Source organism: Felis catus, chromosome B1 (genome assembly GCF_018350175.1).
Source record: "Felis catus isolate Fca126 chromosome B1, F.catus_Fca126_mat1.0, whole genome shotgun sequence".
Taxonomy (NCBI): Eukaryota; Metazoa; Chordata; class Mammalia; order Carnivora; family Felidae; genus Felis; species Felis catus.
In genome coordinates this window covers 89,925,011-89,951,288 of record NC_058371.1, presented here as the reverse complement: position 1 = coordinate 89,951,288, position 26,278 = coordinate 89,925,011, and the positions used below count along the sequence as shown (strand labels likewise).

At 35.6% G+C, this 26,278-nt stretch overlaps 1 long non-coding RNA gene across 1 annotated transcript in view; it reads right to left on the bottom strand.

Moving 5' to 3' along the window:
• Positions 1 to 19,260: 19,260 nt before the first annotated feature.
• Positions 19,261 to 26,278, bottom strand: part of LOC109499420 — a 42,310-nt gene continuing 35,292 nt past the window's right edge. The window contains exons 3-4 of the long non-coding RNA XR_002741495.2: positions 21,703 to 21,785; positions 19,261 to 20,142 (exon numbers count right to left, since the gene is read on the bottom strand). This is a non-coding gene — a long non-coding RNA (uncharacterized LOC109499420). The remainder of the gene's footprint in view (positions 20,143 to 21,702; positions 21,786 to 26,278) is intronic.

Genomic DNA, 26,278 nt, shown 5'->3' with positions numbered 1-26,278 from the left:
TTGCCCAGTCTTGTACATCATGACTTTTTAAATGTGACCTTTGATCACTATCCATTTAATGAGAATATCCACACGTGGTACTTAATTTCTCTAATCCCCTAATAGTGGCAGCCTGGTTTATGAAGCAACAAAGGAAAGCTTGAGTTAAACCACAAGCTGTGTCCACACAAATCAGGGCATATTTAGAACGCTCACTCAGAGGGAACAGCCCAATATAATCAATATGCTAATCCCTCACCAGCTGGAAATTCCAATAGGTGGCCTCAGACTCCTTTGGCAGTTGCTTTGGATATTGTTTAAAACACAGAAGGCACGCTGTTACTGCATTAACCAAGTCACTGTATTTCAAGGGCAATCAAGCATTCTTGGCAATTTGCCATCTCACCCAAACACTCCAGTGGCCACTCTTTCTATGCACTCAATTTTCATGGCTACAGAAGGATGGGTTGCTAGGGCTTGTACCTGAGCCAGTGCATCACCTTCCTGATTAAAGGGGTTGTCAGTGCCTTATGAGCGAGGACATAGAAAACAGAGAGGACTACATCAGACTCTCTTCCAAATGTCTTTCCGCATATTCTGACTCCATGAAGGTTATTCATGATCATCCAGTCATCAGCTTGTCCAAGACAAAGGGTTAATCCTTTTAGAATAGTACAACTGTCAGTGAAAAGGGTCAATAGCCAGGGCTCATGAGATCACCAGCCACATTGCTCTGAGTTCTGGCTGTTGTGATTTGTTCCTGTTTCCACCCAAATGGTGTCAGTGTTGGGCTGAATAGCAACTATAATCTCAGTGGCCAGGTTGCCTCCACTATCTCCATCTATATACCAGGCATCAGTAGGAATTTCTTCCATTCCCTTTCTACAGGTTGTCGTAACCACTACAAGGATAGAGGTGGAGGATTTTTACAATCTACACTTTTTCTTTTATTCTTTTTTTTTTTTTTTTGAGAGAGAGAGAGAGAGAGTACGAGAGGGGGAGAAGGGCAGAGGGAGAGAGAGAAAGAATCTTAAGCAGGCTCAGGCTCTTCACTCAGCATGGATCCTGCTGTGGAGCTTGATCCCATGACCCTTGATCCCATACCCTGGAATCATGACCTGAGCTGAAACCAAGAGTCAGACGCTCAACCGACTGAGCCAGCCAGGTGTCCCTGGACAATCTACAATTTCTATGGGGCCTAGTAGTGCTTGCATTGCTAGACAGTGGGCCAGTGGACAGGGTGCTTCCCTGTTACAAATAGGCATAGCATTTAGCAAAGTAGGAATGTGAGCCATAGCAGAAGGGGGTCATATTCTCAACCTACCCCCTTGATAGGTAGGGAAGTTCTTATGATGGTATGCTATTCCTGTGTGACAGTTTATACCTGCAGGAGCCTTCCAGAGCTGAGATCAAGATCCTAAGGGCACTCTCCCCTTCTGTTTTCTCTTCCATAGTGCCTCACCCATAACTTCTGGAGTCACAGATATATCTGATTCAAAAGGTAGCTCTTCTTGGGAGATACCCAGAGCTTTAAACTGCTTCAATAGTATTTTTGCTTTTTTAAAGGTAACTTGCTTCTCTGACCCTCAGTCCCGTGTTTTCCCTTTCTTTGCTAGGTGGTAAGATACTCAGGCACTGTGCCAGGTGGGGAATAAAAGTCCTCCAAAATGCACAAATCCCTGCAAAAGCCTACACCTCTTTCAAGTTATCCAAGGTTTTGAATAAACTTGCACCTTATCATAGTTTCTGGGACAACACTCATCTGACTGGATGACTCCCAAAAACTTTATGGTAGGGCCTGAACCTCACATTTTCTGTGGATTCACTGTCCATCCTTTCCCTGGTAGATGTTCTAGCAGAGCCTATAGATTGTCCTGTAGCAGAGGCAAGTCTTCACATGTTAATATTATATTATCAGTGTAATAGACCCATTTTACTGATGTAGGAAAGGGGAAAGGAGAAGTCTCAAGCTACCATCCATGACATATGGTGAGGCTTTACAAGTGACCCTGGGGAAGCAGTTTAAAGATCTATTGTTGCCCATCCCAAATGAAGGCAAACTGATCTTGTGATCCAATGGCCAAGGATATACTTCATTTGTAAAGTCCAGTACCGTATGGCATACTCCTAGAACCATGGCCAATATATCTAAGATGGTGGCGATGTTGACCACAGCCACATGGATAGGGAACACTATCTTATACAATTCTGGGTAGTCCTTGGTCATTATGTCCTTGGTCGTCATGTCTGCCATGAATCATCTGGCTTTTTTACTGACCATACCGCTACTGAAGCACAATAGATGGACACATAATACCCACTCAGTGCAGTTCTTGGATGGTTTCTCCTATCTCCCTATGTCCCTCAGGCATACTATTGTCTGACAGCTGCCACACTCTTCACAGAGCCGGCGGGCTTACCAGTTCCCAGTCGGCATTTCCCCTCAGCGCTTGTTTGATTATTCTAACCTAGAGGTGAAATTTACCAATAAAGTTTTCTAGTTTGACCTTATAGAATATCAGTATGTTCTCTGGTATTGAGAAGATAATATCCTCATATTCTTGGTGGAGAGAATGCCCAATTTGCAGGGCCAAAGGACCTTCCTTTCCATCATTCTTTGCCCTCCATAACCACCAATTATACTGAGAGGGTCAGGAAATTTCTAAGGCTTACTGTGTATTAGAGCACATTTGGCTCCGATAGCCACCAGAGCCATCACCTTTTGTTTGTTCTTGGAGGACCAGTAAGTAGTAAGGTCAACATGAGGACTCCAGCCTTGGCCTGTATCTTATACCTGGGGTATGAGAAGCACACACCCCAAACAAGACTGTATCTATAAGGCCTATGTAGAAGCATATAGAGCATCAAGGATGATAGCGGCCGATGGGACAGGTCTGAACTGTTCAGGTAGTAAGGCTTTCCATAGGTCAACCAACATAGTACTGGGTTGTTGGTTTCTCTATTCAGGGGTGTCCTGGCAGCAATTAGGTCAGACTACATTCGACTCTGGGTTACTTTTACCAAACCTTTCACAGCTGATTCAAATAGCTCCTTGGTTTTCCAAAACTCTCATTCTATCTCGAATCTTTACCATAGCCCTTTCTGTTTCTAGGATTTGTCAGTTTCTCCTAGATCAGCAATGGATTGTCCAACATCATAAATGTCTTGTCCCATAACTGGGCTCAGCATGGATATCAGTGTACTATACAAAGTGATGGGGTGGACTAGAATATCTTAACTTCATTCTTCCAGTAAATGAGGACCAATCAGGGCCTTCAAAGACAGGGGTGTAAATGGTCTATCTTATTCCCAACTCCCTAAAGATTTGATGCACCTCTTCTATAATATGTGAGGGTCCACATGCCCAGGGAGAACTTCCTCATTGGACCAAGCCTCCCTGCAGGCTAGAATAATCCAATCCATAAGGGAATAAGTACCTTGAAATCCCAAGAGCCATGCAGTCACTGGCAGAGGGCAGGGTGTATGGCATGTTGCTCATTTTCTCTGCCTTCTGCCTGGTCAGAGGTATGCCATCACCCCCCTGTAGCCTATAGCCACACTATGTTGGGATACTTTTCTGAGCCTTTTGCTGGAACTGGACAGCTATGCCAATAAACTAGGCACAAGTGTTTTCTCTCATCACAAATGCTTCCTCAATTGGAGCTGATAAACTGGCTGGGGTTGCTATTGCTGTGCTTTTGCTTTCTTTTGTCTTAGGGTCGCATGGCACAGGGTGTTTGGTCCCTTTCCTTATCAATCACCGTAACATCCTCCTCATCACTTGCCCAGGGATTCCACCTTTTAGCATCCTAATCAGGATTTATCACACATGCTTAGACTTTAATCTACAAATTGCATGCTAAGGTCTCTAACTTCTTGTTGTCCCACCTCCTAAGCCACCTCAGAAGCCAGAGTAGTGATGGACAACCGCATGTCCTTCTCTAACCTCAGCTCTTCTAATTTTCTGATTTGAGTTTCAACTTCTCTTTGGGCATCAGAATCCGACTGAATAGCCCACAGTAGAGGCCAGCCAACTGTGGCAGTCCTTCATCTCCCTTCTTTGTCACAGTGTGCTGGGCACAGTTCCTCAAACATTAGACCAACTAGCATTTTCAAAGTGTTCCCATACTCACACAGTGGTCCACAAGTACCTAACATATGAGCCATCCTTCCCTACACAGAGGTCGATGGCCAACTCAGAATGTCTCCCATGGATGCCTCTTTCTCAAAGCCATTCTTTTGGTCTCCTAGCTGGCTGTGTCCAACACAGCCCAGATGCACTAAGACAGAATGGAAACAATGGATTCAACCTACAAGTCTGATCATAGTTTGATGATGCAGTGAGGCTTGCTGACTTAGAAACAAGCAACAAGTATATGCCATAAACATCTTAAGAGAATTAACACAAACACAAATTGAGTCCTAACACAAATGGCATTCTTATCATTTTTGGTCATCCATTTGTTCTACAAATATTTATAAAGAAATAATACAATTGTGGTTAAGAAAAAAAAAACTTGGGATAAGAGTGCAGATAAAATGCAGGACACCTTTACAACATTTGGGAGAAACAGACACACACACACACACACACACACACACACAACCAACTCATCCATCATTTATACACAATTCAAATTAACTAGCACCCTGAAGTTTTTATTTGCTAAATCTGACAAACTTAATCCTGGACTAAAAGGCTTAGTTGAAATCTTAGCTCTACAACTGATAGTTTATATAAACCTAAGTATGTAAAATAAACTCTATGCCTCAGATTTGTCATATGTAAAATTTAGCTGATAGTAGTATCTACCTCACTGATAGATTGAATATGTTATCCTCACTATATATATGATAAATATGTAATGTAGCATGAACAGTATCTGGTTTATAGTAAACATTATATAAGTATAAATTACAGTACTTTGTAGCCTTTGCTTCGATAATGCAGTATAACTACACTAAACTCATTGACTTACCACAAAAAATATTTATTTCTTAGGACGCCTGGGTAGCTCAGTCAGTTAAACATCCAACTCTTGATTTGAGCTCAGGTCATAATTTTGTGGTTTATAAGATTGAGTCCCTCTCAATTTTGCAATTCATGAGATCTCTCTTTCTCTCTGCCCCTCCTCGGCTCTCTTTCTCTCTCTCTCAATAAATAAATAAACTTAAAAAAATATTGTTTGTTCACTGATCTACAGATCATTTAAAACCCTTTTAAAATGGGCCAGCCAACAATCTATTCATATTATTTTGGCCAAGGCAAATCATGTGACTAAATTCAATAACAAGAAGTAAGGAAGTATACAATTCTCTTACAAAAGGGTGTGCTGAAAGGAGTGAATAGGTATTGGGAACACTATCTACCACAGTTATTATTTTATTATTGAGTATATACTATTTATAGGCACTGGGAACTCGGCACTGAACAAAAAAAGCTTCCTGTTTCTGAAAGCTTACATTTCAGTGTAGGAAACATAGACAATAAGCAAATATATATATATATATATATATATATATATATATATATAAATTAAAAAGAAAATAAGGTGATGTTATCAACTATGGGCAAAATTAATGGACACAAAAGGAGAGAGTATGCTTAAATGTGTAGCAAAAACAGCATCCAAAAAGCAAACCCTACTATGATGCTACTCACTGAATTTACTTCAATATGTTCTGCAATACCTATTCATAATTCCATCTAATGAAACTGCAGTTTCACTCAACTCTTTTCACTATGTTTTTGGAAATGTTTCTTCTATAATAACTTTTAAAAGACATAAAAGCATCCAAAATGTAGCCAATTTTGGTGAAAAGACAGTTTCAAATATAACCTGGAAAAAACATCTTGATACTTATATACTTTGGAAATAAATACATTTGTCCATGAACTCTTCTAAACCTTTATGTAGATAATATAAAAAGCTTTGTTTATTTAGTGAATGTGTTACTAAACAAACTGGCTATTTACAAAATAATACTACACAATGAATTGACATTTTGGTGAATTGTTTTTTGTCTTTCAGCCACTTGATTGAAAAACATACTTACAATTCTCTCAACAGCACATGTGAACACACACATGCATACATGTGCACACACACACAGACACAAACACACACACACACAATTATACAGAGTTAAAACTATCAAGAACACAGTAGGGCAAGAAGTGGAGGGAGATGTTGGTGATGAGGCATGCATTTCTGAAGGTGTAGTGCTAACATATAGAGGTCAATTAGGATGCGTATTAATCAGTAGAGTGTCCAGAAACCTCTGATCTGGAGCATTTCACATAATCTATTGTGAATTTCCTTTTTTATCTTTCAATTTATTTAAACTAAAAAACAAAAACAACTCACCTATTTGTCCTGTCCCCCACCCCTGCCCCTGGCAACCACCAGTGTGTTCTCTGTGTCTATGAGCTTGTGTTTTCTTTTCTTTTGTTTTAAGATTCCACGTATGAGAGATCATATGGAATTTCCATTTCTCTGTCTTACTTATTTCACCTAGCATAATGACCTCAAGGCCCATCCATGTTGTTAAAAACGGTGAGATTTTAACTTTTTAATGGCTTAATAATACTACATGTTATACACATATCACAATTTCTAACTTTAAATATATATATATACATTTATTTATGTATTTATTTATGAGACAGAGAGCACAAGCAGGAGAGGGGCAGAGAGAGAGGGAGACACAAATTTTGAAATAGGCTCCAGGCTCAGAGCTGTCCGCATAGAGCCTGACACGGGGCTTGAACACAAACTGTAAGATCATGACCTGAGCCAAAGTTGGAAGCTTAACCGACTGAGCCACCCAGGCGCCCCATGTATCACAAGTTCTTTATGCATTCATCCATTGATGGACAGTTCAGTTGCTTCCATATTTTGGCTATTATATATAATGATGCAATTAACATAGGAGTGCATCTATCTTTTCTGAATTAGTGTTTTCATTTTTCTTCCGATAAACACAAGAAAGTAGAACTTCTTCATCATATGGTAGTTCTACCTTTAATTTTTTCTGTGACCTCCATATTGTTTTCCACAGTGGCTGCACCAGTTTGCTATCCCAGCAAGGTTTCCTTTTCTTCACATCCTCACAAAACATTTGTTATTTTCTAATCTTTTTAAAAAGGTTTTTAATGTTTATTTATTTTTGAGAAAGAGAGAGACAGGGCATGAGAGGGGGGAGGGGCAGAGAGAGAGGGAGACACAAAAATTGAAGCAGGCTCTAGGCTCTGAGCTGTCATTACAGAGACCAATGTAGGCTTGAACTCACCAACCATGAGATCATGACCTGAGTTGAAGTCAGACACTTAACCAACTAAGCCACCTAGGTGCCTTTATTTCTAGTCTTTTTGATAATAATCATTCTAACAGATGTGAGGTGATATCCCATTGTGGTTTTAATTTGCATTTCCCTGATGATTAGTGATGTTGAGCATCTTTTCATGTACCTGTTGGCCATCTGCATGTCTTCTTTAGAAAAATGTCTATTCAATGCTTCTGCCCAGGGACCAGGACAGTTAACAGGTCCCTGATGCAGGACATCTGGGAAAACTGACCTCTATAGAGGACCTGTGCAACTTCTGGGCACATGGCCAAAAGGCTCTGGCTCAAATGACCTTCCCTGCTTATATCAGGAACATAGTGTAAGGGAAACTGCTGTTCCCAGAAAATGGCTTGCAGGGCTGGGGCAGTCCCTGTACACAAAAGCTTAAAGGTCCCCGATTACTCCCTAGGATTGGTCTCCAGGGCTGAGCCATGTATGGATAGATCTGACCACATGTGTGAACTTCTGGGAGACACAAAATTTTATTTATTTTATTTTATTATTTTATTTTATTTTTGAGAGAGGGAGAGAGAGAGAGAGAGAGAGAGAGAGAGACCCTGGGGAGCAGCAGAGAGAGAGAGAGAGAGAGAGAGAGAGAGATAGTGAGAGAAAATCTCAAACAAGCTAAGCATTGTCAGCTCAGAGCTTAATGTGGGGGTTGAACTCATGAAGCATGAGATCATTACCAGAGCTGAAACCCAGAATTGGACCCTTAACTAACTGAGCCACCCAGGCACCCTTGGGGGATACAAAATTTTAAGTAAAAAGTTTTATAGATAAATTTAAGGAAACAACACAGTTGAAGTAGCAATTATAATTGCATACAAATTGGATTCATTACTTCCATTAATGAAATAATAGCTGATTATTCATATCAGAGTAAAATCTTTCTTATTACAGATATCAGTGTTCTCCAACTAAAGATCACCAAGAACACACATATAGTTTTAAAAAAAAAGTTGGCTATTAACTCATTGCAGTGAAAGAGGAATGAACACCATGGAGAACTGTGGGGCTCCATGAACACCATGGAGAACTGTAGGATACTAGTAGATTTAGAGTTTTCAAGAAAGGGGTGCTTTGTTTTGGATCGGATGTTGTGTGGAAATAGTTGTATATCTATGATTGAGTATCTTAAAAAGGCTAACCTAGAAACGTTAGGAATGAAGTGTGGGTAATCATGTAAGGGCAAGTATAGTCAGAGGGACTTTTAATTGGTGAATAAGCAGTAGCCATTTATGTTAGGATAGTCATTTTTGTGATTTATTTTTATATGAGTTCAAATATGACTATGGGGTGGTCTTATTTTGGTCTTCATTTATCAAGATCAAAGAGTGGTCTTGTCTTTTGTCTGTATCCTGATAATTTTTATTTTCAATAAAACACAAAGGTTAGCTGTACTTACTTGGCTGTGAATGTCAGGTTAGCTCCTGGCAACAAAAGGCCAATTCCTAACTGTTGCAACTACATTTTTTATGTCCTTCCTCCCTTTTCTGACCAAAGACAGATGAGGTCAGACTGTAGGATATTAATCTAGGATATAAGGATCTTTACCACTGTTGAAATTTTGCTGACTAGAAAACAATTTGGAAAATGTAGCTTGTAGTTGTATTGATATTTGTCTCTCCTGCTCCTTTTGTGGCAGAGCGAGTTGATGAATGCTTAGATTTGACAATGGATGTGTAGTAGCATTTAATATTCTGAGAAGGATATATCAGCCAACTTCAACACAGGCAATTATCAGAAACAACAGTGTTGGCTTCAGGTAAGCACATCCTGGTTGCTCTTTCTCTCTGGGTGTGCTTGATCTCTCTAAATAATTGGGATGGCTGTTGGCCAGGAAACCGTGATTCTTAGACGGATCCAAGAAAAATCATTGATTTTGAGTCTGTCCAACATTTTCTAATGTCAACTTTCAGACTCTACATCTTGGAATTGAAAGTGAAAGTCCATTTAAGTATTAATGTGTAACCTTAGGTATCTACAGGTTTTCCAAGTACACAAGGAAATCTTGGAACTATAGGAGGAACCCAATGCTTGATTTAATTTAAACTGATTTTGCAAGCAAGGCAAGTACCAATCAATCGTAGTACTTTTACAAATTTGTAAAATACAAACATAATTTGTCCCAAAACCAAATGTTTGGGATTTAATTATTTTGGTCAATTTTTTTTATCAACTGTGTCAATTTCTGTAATTCATCCACTTCCTTCTTGATTATATCTCCTTTCATTTTGATTCTCATTCTCTATATTTGTTTCATTGTTTTGATTTTGTTGTTTCCATTTTGAAAAATTCCCTGTTTTTCTTTTTTTTTCTTTTAAATGTATTTCAATCCTAATAGAACTTTGAAAAATTTAAAAACTGAAACTTATTTTATATTTCTTGGCTCCAAAGTTGGTATTAAATTGTTTGAGATTAATGATGTTTCTAACTTCACAATCCTATGTTATGTGATGTAATATACAGCCTGCAATACATAAAATAGAATTAGCAAGTGTTAATTTATTATCTTGAAGAGTAACTCTATATCCTTTTGTCTCTAAATCTATTATTAATTTTTTTATTTTATTTTTTAATGTTTTTATTTATTTTTGAGACAGAGAGAGGCAAACTGCTTTAATATTTGAAGATTAAAACACAAAATACATTATTTATTTTACCGTAGCTTCTTGAAAACTATAGTTTATTAAGCTGTTTTTCACAGGTGCCGAAAGCTGACATATCTAGATAATAAGCTAAGTCACATTATTAAGTGAAGAATTTGCAACTAATTAGATTTTCTTATCTTAGGTAAATGTATGATATTACAAATACTAGTTTTTGATATATAAAATACTATCCAAAAAACTTTATTAGAAACTAGCTATACATAGGTGTGGTATGCCAATCACATATGTGCACATATGTACATATATGCTTCCCTTGACTTGTGATTTAAGGTCTTTGATTCTTGGTATGTGGGCCTTTCAGATCTTTATATTGGTTTAGTTCAAGTACTACAGTGAAAATTACAGATGTAGACTATTTGAAGAGCCTATCATGGTAAGTTTTTCAAATTTGAATCACATTACTAACCTTATCAGGTTGTCTGTTTGTATGCATGCTCTATGTAGTGTTTCCAGAAGAAATTACTTTCTGAGTCTGTGTACATGAGTTAAAGTAGCACCTTTCTATGAAAGCAGCAACTAACTATAGGGATCTGGTGACCAATAACAGTTGAATGAGGCCTTATGTAAGAAAAGATTACCAGAATGTAGTTCCTATCTATAAGAGAATGTTGGATTTAAAGAAAGTTAGATAAATGAAAAAAATTTAAGATAATTTCGATTAATTCTTTACAGTTAAAATGAGGAAAAGAAAACAGAAAAAATGATAATATTAAGTGACTAAGTCACAGAGAGAAAGCCAGTCAGATTGAAGTCAAAGTTTGTATTTAATCTGAGAAGCTGTCCTAGCCAGCAGCAATGTCAACTAAAATATGTCTTCAGATCTTGTATCAGTATTCACAAGTAGATAGCAGGACTCCAGGGTTTAATCTCAGATATGGCACTAAGGAGGGGTTTTGGAGATGGTGGGGGTGGATGCTTTGGTAACTGGTACATAGCATAACAGAATGGAGGCTAAAAATATCCAATATAAAATTAGTGAGAAGGAAATTGCTCATCTATTGATCCTCACAAATTATTTTTGTCCCACCTAAAACCACAGAAATCAATAAAGCTCTTATACTACCTCTCCAGAATTCTTCTGGGGAGGTGAGTGTATAGTGGTATTTTTTTTTTCTTTCTTTCTTAATTTTATCAAATATTCTCTATTGTAGCACTTATGCACATGACAGCAGAAGAAAAAAATACATAAATAACCAGCCAACAAAACTTCTGATAAATATCTTGTAGAAGATATTTACATTTAAAGGCATTTTAATAAATTACAGATATGTGAGATATAAATTGTTTAGAATAAATATGTGAGAATAGAATAAAGGAAAACTAGATTTAGGGGTGAGAAATGCCAACAAGTATTTGGAAAACTAAGAAAGAATTCAGATTAGCATCAAGATGCAATTAAAATGATTTCTGAATATCATGGTCACTAATTATTGGATAATTAGTAACTACGAATTAAACCAAGAGCCCATTTATAGCAATGTCTGTGCATTGATTGAGACGACTGTACTACCAGTGGTTTACTATGCTGTTTAGAGTTTAGTCTGTAAGGTATGCTCATTAGTCACTCACTCAAGAAATATGTACCAGGTGTCTATTATGTAGCGGAGATTATTCTCTGCAGAACACCCCAGTTAACATAACTAAGTTATGCATACACTTGACCTCAGTATGCATATATTCCAGAAGGTAGAAACAAAGCAGGCAATAACAAAAAAAAAGGGGTAAATTATTTATTGAGAGGACACAGTTATATAATAAGGAAAGCATATTACTTTTAAAGATTATTTATTTATTTTTGAGGGAAGGAGGGAGAGAGAGAGAGAGAGAGAGCAAGGAAGTGGCAGAGAGAGAGAGAGGGAGGCAGAATCCCAAGCAGGCTCCGTGCTGTCAGCACAGAGCCAATGTGGGGCTAGAACTCACAGAACTGTGAGATCATGACTTGAGCCAAAATCAAGAGTCAGATGCTTCACTGACTGAGTCACCCAGGTGCCCTAATAAGGAAAGCATATTATAAATATAAAATGGAAAGGAGAGTAGGGTAAAGCAATGGAAGGGATGGTGGGCAGGTTTCTGTAATTCTACAGGGAAGTCAGCATAAAAATGTTATGTGAGCAAAGATTGAAGGAGGAATAAAATTGAGCCAACAGATATATGGGGGAAGAGCATTCCAAGCAGGTGAACAGCTAGTGTAAAGCCCTAAGGTTGGAGTATGCCTGGCATGTTTGAAGAACAGCAGGGAGTGGCTTGTGGCTGACACGGAGTGGTCAAGGAGGAGGATAACAGATAAGTCCCTACTACTCATTCGGTCCTCAGTTCTTGATCCCAGTGTCCTTACCTCCTCCTCAGCTTAAAGTGTGGTCCTAGAAAGATTCTGCAACTGCCACTTCTCCATATTAAAATTAACACGTAGAGGCTTTGCTTTGATCCACCCAGGCACTGTTTCTGGATCCTGGAGACTCTCTCTACTTAGGAATTTCTTCACAACTTTTGAAATGATTGCTTCCTCAATACTTAAATTTAAGGTATGAGGATTACAATTACTTCTATAAAGAAGTATAAATAAACATGCTTCACAGATCAAATAAAACAATATTTCCAACTAAGTCTAATATATATATATATTAGACTTATATATATATATATTAGACATATATATATATATTAGACATATATATATATATTAGACACACACACACATATATATATATATATATATATATATATATATATATGGCTTTTAAATACATGGGAGGTTTGGGCTACCTTAAATGATAAACTATGATATCCAAGTTGTTTTGAAAGTGCACTGATTTCTTGATGTTCCTTAGATCTCATTTTTCCTGAAATGTGTTCTTTTTGTACATGTTGTTTGAATCAGTCTTACTATTCATGTAGATTTTTAAATGAGTTTTTCTTTCTAAATTTGCTATGCTTTTAAAACATGTTTTTTGAAACTCCAAGTAATAGGGCTTATATTTATTTTCCTCGCAAGGGTCCTAATGACATCCCTGTGGGAACCCACTATAACTTATACATTTTTAAAGGTTTCAAAAATTAAGCTCCATATGAAAAACTTAATTATTGCATTTCCTTCACTCTCATGGTATTTCTCCTTATCTGAAATATCAGCATATACACTAGAAAGTTGAAAGAACATATTCTGAATTATATTTTTCAAACATCACCTTATGGTTTCCTCAGCATCACTGGGAAAGCTATCAGTACTACTGGCAGTGGGAAATATTTTGGCAATGAAGAAGCATGATTTCCTACTTGCTCTTAAATATGAGCCAAATGGGTAAACAGCTGGGAGCTCCTCGCCTTGGAGAAGTCTATTCACAAGAGATCAAATTACTGGCATAAGCATAACATAACATTAGTAGGGCCTTGACTTTTGCTGTGCGGCATAGAAGAAACGAAAACTAAATTAAAATCCTAAAATTAAGAAAATAAAAATTAATGCTTTTCATAATTTTGTAAAAGTTTATTTTATATATCTCTTCATAAATCCTAAATCTACAATGAACAGACAAAATAAAGTAACTATAAACGTATGCATGTGAGGCATATTCTCAGCATAAGTATTTGACTATACTTTATGTTTCATTAAGATTTATGTTGGTCTGAGTGGTTAAGAATAAAATAAAAATATCTTTAAGATATTTTGTAGCTTTAGGTAGAGAAATTATTACAAAGTCATGCACTAGGCACTTATTTTTGTGCTTCCTACATATATCAATACAGAATATTGAAGTCTCCATGTAGCTAATGATTCTATTTCTATTTTCATTTCTAAACAGTTTTAGTTTTCGTATTTAAATATTCAACATGGACACAAAATCTGAATAACAGGGCTCTTAATTTTTATTATAAATTTATTTTTATAAATACCTTATATTGCTTAATGTATATTGCTTTAAACTTCTTTAATATTGATTTTATTCATCACTTCTGTTTTATAATATATTTCTGGGTTTACATATCACTTTTGGATTTATTTCTTATGTTGTGCAATTACATGTCAAAGACAGATATTTTTAAAGTGGAAATCTATAATACTTTCATTAGGTTTTAATTTCTCTACTGTGCTGTAATTTAACCTATTTCATTGTAACTCCCCAAATTTCCAATAAAATGAATACCTTGCAAGATAAGCCTATGTAAGCAATGTTTAGTAGGAAAATCAAAGAAATTGGACATATATTTGAATTAATTGTGAGTGACATCAAGCGTTTAATGGCAACATATATACAAGCAAAACGTGATGAAATTTTAGAGAAAAAATTGGATATCCAATTTTTGGTATTGGTATTGGTATCCAATACCTAGGATAGTATTTATGATGATTTTACATAAATCTCTAAGAAAAGCGATCTATACTACTTTTATGTCTTATGTAATCATTTGCATAAGGACAGCCTTGAATTAGTTATCACACTTCTTTTCTTATGAGAGCATATCTTTAAGTATTATTTTACATAAAATATTCTCAATCTGTGCATATTGTAAAATATCTGCATTTCTCTTTAAAACTTTAATGATACATTGAAGAGTACAAGACTCTTTGATCAAAACTTTTAAAGTAAAAATATATTTGTCACTACAGTTTAGTTTCAAATAAATGATTTATAGGTAACCCATTTGTTCTGCATTGATGCTTATATTTTCCTAAAATAATACTTCTATTATTAAAAGTTAATATATGGTGGACTTCTTAAATGTCTATGTAAGGAGCTCAAAAAACAAAAACCCTCTAGAGTAAAGCAACAATAAAAGTAGACAAAATATCCAAATACAAGCATATAAAATCTCTGGAAATTCACCAGAGAGAATACAAGTTAAAAATAATTTATTCAAAAAATGTGCTGATTCTCAGTAAAAACAATGAAGTCTATGACAATTAAGCCAAGGGTTTCTCCTTTCTACTCTCCCCCACTCCCAGTATCTTCTTGGGCATATTATGTTCTGGGTTGTGCTCCCAGTTTCCTTCCTCATGCCATAACTCTGACTGAATGGTGTAGCAAATCCACTTCAGACAAGAAAGGAAGGCCATGAAAAATGGCAGTTCCCTTTCTACTCCCTCCTGCACTTATTTGTAGCTTCAGTGCACAGAGATTCCCTTCTGGGTGGCCATGAGGATAGGTATTTCACATCATCCTCACTACAAGCACTATGTTGAGAAACGTCTATTCATGGATTTACCTTAGGTGTTTGACTTTATGTAGAGCAGAACATCGAAAAATCAATTTCGAAAGACAATTTGTAGAAATCACAGTGGAAAACAATTAGAGGGGGCTAATATCACTGTGATGCAAAGGGGGCAAGAGAAGTAATGGCATACTGATCAGAAATTTAACAAGGAGTGTTAAGGATAGATATAATCATAGAGGGTTCTCTTAATGTCAAATTCCATCCCTTCTGGTGCAGAAATGTATTCACCTGTGCAACGCTGTGCCTATTCAGGAGACACCAGAGAGAGTTGTGAGCAATTGTCACTGGTTGAATGTAAGGCAGATTTTTAACTTCCCCCAAGTATGGAAGCATTCCTAAAGTTACAAACAGGCATAATTCAAAAGGTCAAAGCCTTATGGCTCAAGGTTTAAGCATAACCTCTGGCCAATCACTGATTGACCACCAAGCTAGGCATACCTGGGATAATCCTGGGAAGCAGGGCTAACATAATGAATTTAGCAAACAAAGACTTCAGAGTGCTTTAAATATGTCCAAAAGACTAAAGGGACTTATTTTAAAAGAATTAAAGGAGAATACAATGATGACGACTCATCAAATAGAGAATATGAATAAAAGGATAAAAAATTATATAATTTAATCACATGGAAATCTAGAGTTAACAAATACAATAACTAAAATGAAAAAAATACTAGAAGAGAGCGACAATAGATTTGATTGGCATAAAGAAAGCATAAGATTTGAAGATAGATCAATAGACAGTATTCATTCTGAAAACAGAAAGAGTAATGGAGAAAAAAAAATGGTGACTCATAGACCTAGGAAGCACCATTGAGTATATCAACCTGCATGTAAAGGAGTACCAGAAAGAACAAGAGAAAGGACAGGAACAAAACAGAACAAAAGAAAAAAAATGTTTGAAGAAATAATGGCCCAAATCTTTCCAAATTTAACAAGCTTACTTTTAAACACATCAATCTATATATCTAAGAATCTCAACAAACTCTAACTGGGGTAAAACAAAGGTATAGATATATATACCTAGACACATATAGTCAACCAATTGAAATATAATGACAAAAAGAAAATCTCCAAGCAGCAAGAAAAAATTGATACATCACATACAAGTAAATCACATGAAGTATAAAAACTGACTTCTCATCAAAGATGAAGAAGGCTGGAAGGCAGTGTGATGATGTGGTAGGGTCCTCTCCCTAAGGAAAAACAGAAAAAACAAAAAACAAAAAACAAAAAACCTCAAGGCAACTTGGCTATATGTGTACATGACATCCCTCATGACCTTGTAACATGAGACCACCTAATCAGACTGCATGTTTGTGTGTTACCATATATGGGAAACAGAGAAGTAAAAAATATATTTAAAAAAACTACATCACATGGTATTCAGGGCTCAGTTCTTCAGGTACAAACCCAACTGAGCCATTGCTGGCAAAAATAAAGTTGCTTCCTAGACAGAAAAGCCTCCCTCAGTGTCACAATTCTGTGTGAGAATCTTGCTACAATGACATATTCAAAATGCTGCCAGTAAAACAATAAGTAGAAAAAAAAAAAAAAAACTAAACCAAACAAAAGCAAAAACAAAAACAAAAACCTTGTCAACCAAGAATCTTATATCTGGAAAAACTATCTTTCAAAAATAAAGATGAATTAAAGATAGTCACTAGTAACAAAGACTGTTAGAATTTATTGCTATCAGAGACAGTTTATAAGAATATATATATTTTAAAGATATATAGGTTGAAAAGAAGTGGGAACAGAAGTGATTCAAATAGACATGAAGAAATAAAGAGCATTGGTAAAAGTAATTGAGGAACTAATTATGAAATACCATATAATTACATATTTATTTCCATTCTCTTCATTGACTTTTTAAATCTACTTAAAGCAATAATTACAAAATTATATCTTTGGATTTATAGAGATATATACATGCTAACAGGGTAAAGGAAGAATGGGGTAAAGAAGTTAATTTGGATTGAGGAAATGACACCCAGTTGTTAAACCTAAAAGAAGAAATTTATAATCTAAGAAGTGATAAAATAAGTAGATTAATATACAGAACTCTATAAATATTGCCGTTTTGCTCTTAGCTTCTTTAAAAGGCATAGGGGTATACAAAACATTAATTATAACACAGGGTTTAGAACATATTTAGATGTAATATATACATTTAACAGAAAGAAAGGGAGAGAAAATGTAGTTCTATTGGCAAAAAAATGTTTGTATTTTATAGGTTTATATTTATGTGTATATTTTATACATATTGGAATATGTAGGTATACAAAACATTAATTATAACACAGGGTTTAGAACATATTTAGATGTAATATATACATTTAACACAAAGAAAGGGAGAGAAAATGTAGTTCTATTGGCAAAAAAATGTTTGTATTTTATAGGTTTATATTTATGTGTATATTTTATACATATAGGAATATGTAGGTATACAAAACATTAATTAAAACACAGGGTTTAGAACATATTTAGATGTAATATATACATTTAACACAAAGAAAGGGAGGGAAAATGTAGTTCTATTGGCAAAAAAATGTTTATATTTTATAGGATCAGTGCTTTCTATGGAGTCGGGCTGGGGGAGGGGGAAGGAATGAATAGATTGAGCACAGAGGATTTCTAGGGCAGTAAAAGTACTCTGTATGATACTATAATGATGGATATTTGTCATTATACATTTATCCAAACCCATAGAGTGAACACCACCAAGAGTGAACCATAATGTATAGATATTTGGTAATAATGATGTATCAATATAATTCACCAGTTGTACAAAATGCACCACTCTACTGTGGGATGTTGACAATGGAAGGAGCTGTAAGCATATATAGGGGCAAGGTTACATGGGAAATCTTTATACCTTCTCACTGGTGCTGTGAACCTGACACTGCTCTAAAAAATAACATCTATTAAAAAAAAAATAACAAGTATAGGCAAGTGTGTGGAGAAACTAGAAAATTCATACACTGTTAATGGGTATATAAAATGGTCTCATCTCTTTGGAAAATAGTTTGACAGTTTCTTAAAATATTAAACATATATTTCCCCTATCAGCAAGCAATTCTACTTCTAGGTATATATTCAAGAGAACTAAAAATGTTTGTATACTCAGAAACTTATATGTGAATGTTTATTGCCACATTATTTATAATAACCCAAAGATCAAAGACAAATAGCAATGAATAGAATCATTTATTTGGGTATTTTTGGTTAGTGCAATCATAAGTTTTGTAAAGCTCCTTAGTGAGAAATAAAATGAGACCGGTATGGAGGTCCCTGAATATGCAAGTTTTAGAACTGAATTTTCTCTTAATTCATTAGGCGATGGAGTGGAACTTTAGGGAAAAATCATGAAGGGAAAAATGAGAACAGCTGGGTTACAGGAAAATTAATTCATAACTCATTTGTAGTTCTTTTGAAGTTATATAGTAAAATGTACATCATAGTCAAATAATGCACAGAGCGTACCTTTTTTTTTTTTTTTCTTTATAGTTGTCCTTCCCTGAGCTCACAGGGTAAGGAATTGGGCTGAACAATAGAGAAAAAAAGGCTTAGTATTTTAACCAGGAAAACTAACAAGAAAATCTAATTTACTTTGGATATCACTGGTCACAGTGCTAAGGATTTTTCCCACATATTTTTATAACGAAACCACTGTTTTGCAGACCCAAATAAATATTAAAATTTTGGAATATGTATGTATGTAGTATTTGTAGATTTTATTCTAGGTTTATTAAAAACGTCAGACAGCAAAATAAACCTGATTTCAATGTTTGTTCTTCATGTATATAATAATGGAGGCTATTTGGAGAAGGAAATGTTACTAGAATTTATCAGGACTTCATTTACTGGAAAGAAATTATAGTAACCTGTGTTTACTGTGGCTTGGTAAGTGCCTTGAGAATATATACAGTAGTTGGCCTGTGGCATATTTTCAAATCATTAGAAGCCCCAGGGTCTTCATAAATCACCAGTTAGGAAGCATTCATTCAACACTATTCTTTAGTAGCAAATGTGATAAGAGCTCATATTTTAATTTTATTTGTAAGAGTAAAGCCCTCTAGTTTTTGAATACCCAATTTATGCATCTAAATCCCAGGTTAGCTTTAAGTATTGTTCAAAGAGTTGAACAATATCCATGTTTACCTTAATAGGCCTGGAGGAAGAAAATGAAAAGAAAATAAAGGGATTGAGGAATGAGGGGAAAAAAAAAAGTTCATGCAGTTTGATGAATTCCAAATTATAACTCCAGTTTATTAGCATGTAAATGGATTGATAGAATATGCAGACCTAATCTGAAGTCAAAGTTAAATTTTATGAAATTATTAAGCAAGGGAAGCAAAAAAGTCATAAAGTAATTATTGAAATATTTTATTAGATTAAAAAAATTTAATTATTTTTGGGTAAAAGACAATGTAGCTACAGTTAAAAGCTAAAAATGAGAACAAGAAAAGTGTTTCAGCTTATATGAGTCTAATGTTAATATAGCTGTGATGGTAATTGTATGTGTCATCTTCACTGGGGTCATGGAGTACCCAGATATTTGGTTAAACATTATCTATCAGTGTGACTGTGAGTGTGTTTCTGGATGAGATTAACATTTGAATAAATGATTTGAATTAACATTTGAATGGTTACCATTTGAATATGTAATTACCATCTGTATAAGTAATTTGCATATGTAAAGCAGATAGTTCTCCCCATTGTGGGTGGGCCTCATCCAATCTGTTGAAGGTCTGAATGGAATAAAAGTGTAAGAAAGAATTCTTTCTCTCTGTCTCTCTTCCAGCTGAAACATTTGTCTTCTGCCTTCAAACTCAGACTTTCACTGTAACAATACCATTGGCTTTACTGGGTCTTCAGTTTGTCACCTGTACATCTTGAATTTCTCAGCTTCCATAATCTAATGAGCCAGTTCCTTATAGTATATAGAAATCATATATATCAGATAGTAATCATATATTACCCCAAAACAATTTGAAAGCAATTAATCTAATTCAATAGAAAAACAGGTAAACAGTTTAAAAAAGGAAAAGGAAAAGAATTGAAAAAAAGAACATAGGGAATGAATACACATAGGAAGTCACACACACACACACACACACACACACAGTCAATAAATATTAAAAAAGTAACAACTAAGTGATCAAAAACATAAATACTGAGAAATTTATTGTTGCTACCAGATATATAATATCCAGTGTAGATAAGAGGGAAATTTCTCTCATGCAAGGTAAATATTTTATAAACAGTGAAATGGTACTCCAGGTAATCCTCCCTCTCTCCAACTGAACATCATGAGAAATCAGAAGATGTAGCAATGTTTAGGTTCCTCAGCAACATGGGCTATCACTGCATTGTGGATATGGATGTTATAGCACAACCTATGCAGGTGATAAATGGAGGCTATATAATCAATTGCAATTACTCATCTATATGGAAGAATAATGTCACTTACAATTACTTTTGCCACTGAGATAGACTTATGAATGTTGTATTTGTAATTTGTAGTAGATAAATATGAAGGAAGGTAGAGATAGGAGCAAAACTGAATGAGAGATCTTTGTGTCTGTTTCCTTATAGAAAAGGAAACCAGTTTAGACACCTTAACTTAGCTGGAAAATATCAAGAAATTCCAAGTATGCATGTAGGGGCTCTGCTGTTTCACTTTAACCTCTAAACAAATAATCATGAAGGAATGTCGTGGTGGGCTTAAAAGAGGTAAAATATAAGAAGAGCAAATAGGCAAACTTCTCCATGCAGACTTCTCTTTTAGTGTGTTAATAAAATTTCAAATAACACTAATGTTTCGGTAGAACCTATTGCAAGTATATGTGCTTGCATAAGTACTAAATAGGTCAAATTTACACAAAATCTAAAGTATATAGTATTTTATAAATAAAAAGTGTTCTCCTTCCTTTTTTTTTTCTTAATGTTTGTTTATCTTTGAGAGAGATAGAGAGACAGCCTGAACAGGGAGGGGCAGAGAGGGAGAGAGGGAGGCACAGAATCTGAAGCAGGCTCTAGGCTCTGAGCTGTAGGCACAGAGCCCAATGTGACACTTAAACTCACAAAGGCAAGATCATGACCTAAGCCTAAGTCAGATGCTCAACCAACTGAGCCACCCATGTGCCCCAATTATCCTTCACAACTTTAAATACTGTCTTGCTTGACTCCTCTTCTCATCAAGGACACAGCTATAGCTGAGAGAATTCCAAATGGCCAATTATATTTATTCTCACTGGAGGAATTTTAGTAAACCAGCTTTCTAACTTGACATAAAAGGGAAAAGGAAAGGAAAGGAAAATAAAATGCCTCTTGTCGCTAAGTGTATTATACACACACCAATGCATATGAAAATTATCTGACCAGTTTAAAGGAAAATCACACACACACACACACAAAAACCCTCCATAGCCACAGCCCAATTTAAAAAAAACAAAACAAACAAACAAACAAAAAAACCAAAAAGCTTTACCTTTGAAAGTCCCTCTCTTTATCCTTGAAAGTGTCCTTTTTCTTTGAAGGTATCTCTATCAGAAGATTCTTTAGGTTCTCTTCCTAAGGGGATAGTTATGGTTATAAGTCATATTTAACTGTACCGATTATGATGTCAAAAATTAGACTCTACAAACTGAATAAAACAAAGGGGGAAAGATTCGTTTATTGCAAGAGTTTGAATCTGCAGTCTGAGAAAATCAAGGCCATAGGAACAATGAGTTTCGAATTGCTCAGAGTCTAAAGGATTTTTATGGGGTAAATGTGAAGTTAATTTGTTTTTTCAGCTGAAAGGTTGCATAGTGGTCTTTTTATTTATTTGGATCAGGGTAGCTAAGTCAAGGGAATAAGGAAGTACAGAGATGATAACAGACTTGGCATTTGGGGATTGGCTGATATCCTCTGCTGATTTCTGAGAAGAACTGTAAATTTCTAGATGGTTAGGTTAAGTTTCCTTAATGTGCCTGCATTGACTGTATCCATTTTGTCCCTGACATGACTCCATTTCCGTTTGGTTTTACAATGCCAAAATCTCTTCCAAAACGGTTGCCCTCATTAACAGCGGATGAGAGACTCCATATCTCACAATACTCCCAAAATTGCTTTTACCTAATTTTTAATCTTTTCCAATTTGGCACATATAAAATGGTTTCACATTGTGGTTTCCATTTTCATTTCACTGATGACTAATCAGGTTAAAGGAGTGGAGAGCAAGTGATTTCTTAGTTTTAACTTTAATAACATATCTTCAGATGAAAGGTCATATTTATGCTAGTAGCCTGTATTTATCCTACACAGGTAAGGCTTCTGATTTTCAAATTAAACTGAAAAAAATTTAAAGTTCTTTCAGAAATGTTGAAACTTTATTAACTGAGACCTTTGGTTTTCATTGTTCTTTAGGGAAATCTGTAGAACTTTTCAGAAGCAAATTTACTTAAGAATAGCAATCAAGACGTTTCGTAGGACAATAAAGACATTAATAATACTTTGTTATTGCACATGATATTATTCTCTCTCTCCAGTTTAATGGCTTACAATGCATTTTTTTTTTTGGCAGTATGAGGAAATTAGCTCTGTTTCCTGGCACAATTAGTTGTAAGTCCTTCATTTTCATTCTGTTGAAGACTGAAGGACAAATCAGTGATAACAGAATCAAGCACTTGGGTAGTCAGCTAAGATTCTTGTCTAGGAGTAATTTATCATGTAAATGGTGCCTGCTTTTTTTTTTTAATGGATTTGAAAACAGCTTTCTGCATGATTGAAGCCTTTGTCAGTAGCCCACCCCAACATTTGACAAATGTTACTTTTCTCTACAAGAGTGTAAGTAGATCTGTGTGATAAAATTTTGAAATGGCATAATTAGTTTATATGAATTTTTCTAAACCTTCTCTTGCTCATTTAGAATTTTATATATGTTATATTTGCACTCTAGATAAAGCTTAAAAGATTGTAAAATGCATATTTTTTTGTGAAAAAAGAATAGATTGGGAAATCAAATGTATAAAGTATATGTGTATATATATTTCCTTCCTTCCAACCTATGCTTCTTCAAGATATTAAAATAATACTTATATATTAAGGCAGTGTGCGCATTGAAAAATGTGTCTATTGAAAATATCAGAAAATGTCTAGGTGATTATTGGTATGATACCAGACAACTAGATATCTTAAAATGTACAGAACATATATTTTTTAAAATTCTTCTTGGGGCAGTTGGCACTGTATAAAGAACTAAAGTGCTTTCATCTAAATATATAGTACATGAATATTGATATTGCAGCCAATACCTAAAAATATGGATATGCTCAAATATCTGATATTTGTCCCTAAGAAAAAAAATATGCCAATGGATCCATGCCTGTCAAAGGAAAATGGTAATTTTTAAAGTAATATTCAACCCATCCTGGAGGAAACTGATTTTTTTTAAATTGACGTAGTTATTCTTTATTAAAGTCAGCTATTACATTCAATTGACCATATTGAGTTTTATACTATGATATTATAATCTTATGGAACAATTTTTTACTTTTTGTTTTATATTATTTTATTTGTTGTCAACTTATTCAAATGAGTTCTCCATTCTAGTTGACCTAAATCTAGGACCTATTTAATCATATAATACTTTATTCCTCATTTCAATATGTCTATACTTTCTATTCTAAGGTAATTCTCAAATACTTAAAGAAGAGTACTAAAATACTATCTTAACTAAATTTGGAAGTACATACATGTGCACTAACAATGTCATCTTCTGACTTTGTGTCCATTTCATGGTGATCCTCTTTGGCCACCACAGTTGGTGCCAGTAGTCTTTTCTTAGTATGTCTCTTTCTTTTGGTCTCCCCTGTGTATTTGTGTATGCCTGCGCATCCATTTGCATGGTTTCCAATTTCAGAATGCCAGTGTCAGGGCCATGTATCCCTGAAATTATTGTTGTTTCCATGTCACTGCAATGCCAACCTTTTGGAATTGATTTCCCAGCTAGGAAGCCCCTAAGCTGTCACAAACATTTCCTTCAAGAAAATAAAATGCAAAACAGTAGCAGTGAGCGCTATCTTGGGGCCTAACAAATCCCTAGTTGCAGGATTCAATGAGACCTCTGTACCTTCCATTGTTTTAAAGTGATGGGGGGCGGTATGCAAAGAGGGCAAAATGCCTCTTGTTATGTGTCCATCCACAAATTTAAAGCACTTTACAATTATAAAATATTTAGTTATTCCTCATTAACAGGTAGGCAGAGCTAAGCATCTCCCTTAATTTATTGGGTGGGAAAATAATACATTTTGTATGATAAACCTAATGCATGATCCATCCTATTTTCTCTTGAAATTTTTAATTCAGTGTTACCTTTTTCACAATTATTATGTGTCTCTTCTATTCAAGATATTCTGCTCATCGCTGTCGATATGGATATTACAAGTGCATTTCAGTACTAAGCAATGTACATGACTCTAAAGAAGTATGATTCATATATTTGCTATACATTCATGGACAGAATATTCCAATATGTAGAAATGGGAATCTAAATTAACTGTGTTGAGCATTGTATCTTCATGGATTTTGTGGATACATTTAAAGACTTTGGATCTGTATAATTGAAATATGAAAAGACAAAATAGTCTTTCTTGAAAAAAAATTCATAAGTGATGTCCATCTGTCTGTCTTCTATGAATAGATGTGCACAAGATAGGTAAGAAGTTTAAACATTTCCCTTTGGTCTGGAGCCAATGATAGACACAATGTTTTGCATTTAGAATAAGAGTGATTTTGGAGACATTAATGAGAAGGTGAGTTGAAGATGTGAAAAGCCTCGGGAAGAGAAAGCAATAGAGGTGTGTTAAGACACTCATTAATTCGTTTATCTACCCAAATCCCAGAATGTAATTTACTCTACATCAGAATATGGCTGATTCCCCAGTTTAACTGCTGAGCCTCAGCAACTGTTGTTTTTCACCTTTCTTCTAGGAAAGACTGATAAGCAGTGAAACTGACTATTGGGGACATTTTAATATTCAGTTCACCTCTTTCACCCTTTGCCTCGGGGCAGCCAGCACACTTTGCACAACCTGGACTTTAGCAGGATTTGGAAGAATTCACCTTAGGGAAATTAAAACTGCAGATACAGTCAAGGGACCTATGATTACAAATAATCCACACACACCCATTATTTGGCAATGCTGAACTAAATTGCTACAAACCCAGACGTTTGATTTTTCAATGTTTCTTGGGTAACCACATGTACTGTAATAACTTTTTTTTTTAATTTTTTTCAACGTTTTTTTATTTATTTTTGGGACAGAGAGAGACAGAGCATGAACGGGGGAGGGGCAGAGAGAGGGAGACACAGAATCGGAAACAGGCTCCAGGCTCTGAGCCATCAGCCCAGAGCCCGACGCGGGGCTCGAACTCCCGGACCGCGAGATCGTGACCTGGCTGAAGTCGGACGCTTAACCGACTGCGCCACCCAGGCGCCCCATACTGTAATAACTTTTAAGTGAGTCATCTTTTCAGCCTAAATCAACGTGAATGTGACAAAAGCAGTTTGGCCTTTGTTTTGTTTTAATAATGGACAGGACTCTAACAGATATAATTAGATGTTTGTATAACCCCTCCCCACACATACACATGCACAGTTAGAGCTGGTAGTTCTTCATTGTTGTAGATACTTGGGCAGAACACCCAGATTCCCTTTCAGAGCTCTTCTCCTCAGGGCAGAAGTGTTGCCTGCTGGTAGCTCACAACCGAGACTCTCCCTAAGGGAATCCTCTGTGGAAGGAAGCTGCTGGGTTCCAGATTACCTGCTCTACCTCTCCCGCGTGGCCTTCATCCAATGATTGGTCCATTCAGGAGTTCAAAGGCCCGCCAGCTACATCTGTTTCCATCTTCTCTGGAGACTCATCCTAACTCCCATTCAACTTTTCCATCCATACAGTCTCTTTTCCTTGCTCCATCACAAGGATGTCTTCCCAAATCCCTTGCCAAGAAATATCCCTAATGCAAATATTAGTTTCAAAGTCTGTTTCTGAGGAAGCCGAATTTATGTACGATGATCAAAT